This window comes from Centruroides sculpturatus, unplaced genomic scaffold, assembly GCF_000671375.1.
Source record: "Centruroides sculpturatus isolate CEXI.00-Female unplaced genomic scaffold, Cexi_2.0 scaffold276, whole genome shotgun sequence".
In the NCBI taxonomy this organism is placed as follows: Eukaryota; Metazoa; Arthropoda; class Arachnida; order Scorpiones; family Buthidae; genus Centruroides; species Centruroides sculpturatus.
In genome coordinates, this window is record NW_019384509.1 from 648,958 (window position 1) to 652,180 (window position 3,223).

At 22.7% G+C, this 3,223-nt stretch overlaps 1 long non-coding RNA gene across 1 annotated transcript; it reads right to left on the reverse strand.

Annotated features, from left to right (window-relative positions):
• Positions 1-1,685: 1,685 nt before the first annotated feature.
• On the reverse strand, positions 1,686-2,937 carry LOC111622315. The gene is made up of 3 exons (XR_002756247.1): positions 2,880-2,937; positions 2,718-2,808; positions 1,686-2,631 (listed from the first exon to the last, which is right to left on the reverse strand). It is a non-coding gene; the product is annotated as an uncharacterized LOC111622315 (long non-coding RNA).
• Positions 2,938-3,223: the final 286 nt, after the last annotated feature.

Sequence of the window (3,223 nt, forward strand, 5' to 3'; positions counted from 1 at the left end):
ATGCCATAACAGTTTAAGTTGTTGCAATAAATAAGATTGTATAATGTTAATCACATAATTTATGTGTAAGTTTATTATTGTATTATTTTCTTTAATGATATAGAATGTACTGTTCGTTTTAGGTTCAACAGTTTATTTACATGTACTATTACTTAAGCTTTCTCCTATTTTGACATTAAAAAGTTGCATTTTTGTCTTAACGTAATAAAAATATTTTTATTCAACATTCACCATCAGCGCATTCTGAATGTCGACATTTGCAGGTGTAAGTGAGAAATAACGATATTTAGCAAATATTTCGGACATACACAAAACGACTGTGTGAATGTTGACATTCGCCAGATTTCGGTCATTCACAGTAACATATATAGTATTTAATTTCTTATTATAACTAGCAGATAAGCCCAGCATTGCTTGTGCAAAATAACAGCAAAGATTAAGATTATTAGATTTTTTCATACTTCTAACCCTTCTACTATATTATATTACAGTATTTGATTTATATTTACAAAGGTTATCTTATGCAAGAGTTTATCACACAAAATGCCCAATCTAACAAATTTTAAAAATTCTTTAAATTGTGTACAATAGAGGAATAAAGAATTTTAAAATGTATTAGATGAGCACTTGTGTGTGATAAACCCTTACATAAGATAACCTTCATAATTATAAATCAAATACTATAACTTTTATAATTATACAAGAATTTAATACTTTTATCTTTTTAATTATTGATACAAATATGACTAGAAATTATTCTATGTTGAAAAATGTTTAAAACTAATTAAGTTATATTTTGAGATTTTAAAATGTCATAAGATATTTCAAACAGAAAAATTTATTATTACTTATTATTTTATAACAAATTCATCATTAAATAAGTTTTGTTGTGTCGAAATTTGATGATTTCAAATTAAAATGATGTTACATTTGAATAAATTGATAAATCATAATGTAGTATTTTTTCTAATAGAAAAAAATGAACATTCATTATACAATTTTTACAATGTTTTTTTAATTTCTTAAAAACATTTACACAACAATATATCAATTAATCTTAATCACACAATACTCTGCATATATTCCAAATCATTATGTACAGTCCTTATTCATTGCTAATCACATGCAACCTTTTAAATAAAATACTTCCATAAATAGAACCACATGCACACACTAACAAAATACAGAATCTGCTTACAAATTTCTTTTTTTTATTAATACAAGATGATTCTAGAAGAACCAATCTCTTGTAATTTAAAGAGTTGCTTTGACTAACTACAGAATTATTTATAGGAAAAAATTGTATTTACACTTGATAAAATTACTAATTTTATATTTCTAAAAACTATTTCAAGTAGAAAAATGATTTTTAACTGGTTTATTTGTAATGTTAAAATTTTTGCATTATTATGTAGATTTGCAGTTGAAAGTGCTATTTTGACTAGAGAAACAGAATGAATTCCTTAATGATTTAACAACTGGAATTATGAGTTTAGTTCTCTAAGAAACATCTTGCATCTGTAAATATTTCCTAAAATAGAAAACTACAACAAATAAATACATATTTTACAATCTATAATACAAAAACCTATAGTTTAGTTAGTGTCATAAATGTATGAATTATATACAACAATGAATACCAAAACGAGAACAATTATGTGAATTAACATAAAATGTTCATACAGACATTTATACTTGGTATTTATTTTTTTTTATAACCTTTTCATCCATTATGCTGTTTATTAAGTTTGAGTTAAGAAAAATACAGAGATACTGATAGAAGATATACAATTTTCTTCCAAAGACAATATAGATAAATGCATCACAATCACTGTTTAAATGCATACATACAAATAAAATATTTTATCAATTATACATTTGTAAATATTTCTGTACAATTATAAATTAAATATCTTATAAATATAACATTATATATATATATATAAACAAATCACTAAAAATAGAAGAAAGAATTTTAAGTATCAATTACACAACTGGTCAATAAAAAAAATTTAAATATATTATAAATAAAATGTGTTATTTTAAACCGTATTGAGATATGAAATTCTTATTCTTAAATAAATGATACTGCTTAATTTTTTTTGAATTGATAGAAATTTATTATTGATAAAAGTAAATTAGTTTCCTTCCTTTGCCAAATCATTCAGAAAGATGGTTAAACCATCAAGGCACAATCATCATATTTCTCAAAGAGATTTACAATATTTTTTTCTTTTTAATTTTCTCAACATTCTATTCCTATACTTATATTAATTAATTTTTGTTTTTCTTATAATCTACACATATTACATAAACTACAAAAGATTAGAAGCTAAATTTACAATATATTTCCTCCTATATGTAATTTTCAAATCTTTGAAAATGGTATATAAAGTGACTATATTTTACATGGAAAAAATGCTGGATGTGATAATGGGAAAATTAACTTTTGATTTTGTTGGTACAGATAACCATGTTAAAAACATGTAAATGTTTTTGTACTAAAAAGAAAATAACTTAATTTTTTTAAATATTTGTGAGTTTATTTAAATAAAAACTAGATAGTATTGTAAGCATAGATATATCCTTGACTCTGAAGAACGTAGAGTCGTTTTTCAACTGCCATTTTATCTATTAAAAACAATATTCGTGTAAATTAATTATACATTGTAAACTTACAGAAATTTTGTACTTTATGAGAAGATTTAGAAACTTACATTTTCCTAAGAGCTTTTTATCATTTTCATAGATTACTTGTTGGGCGAGGCTATGTAATAGTATCTGGGCTGTTTGATAACGACGAAAACACTAGAATAAGAAAACATATTGAATACGTTTAGAATAAAAAGTAGTAATAAAAAAATCAAAAATTTATTTACTTCTTCTGGATTTCCGAAAAGTTCTTCAAGTGCTGCGGACTGACACTAGATAAAAATAAATAATGATTGTTGTTTATTTTTGATTACTAAATTAGATTTATTGCCATTATTATTTTGTTATAACATATCAATTTTTAATTTTATTTTTGTGACAAAATTATGATCAAATACTNATTCATCATTAAATAAGTTTTGTTGTGTCGAAATTTGATGATTTCAAATTAAAATGATGTTACATTTGAATAAATTGATAAATCATAATGTAGTATTTTTTCTAATAGAAAAAAATGAACATTCATTATACAATTTTTACAATGTTTTTTTAATTTCTTAAAAACATTTAC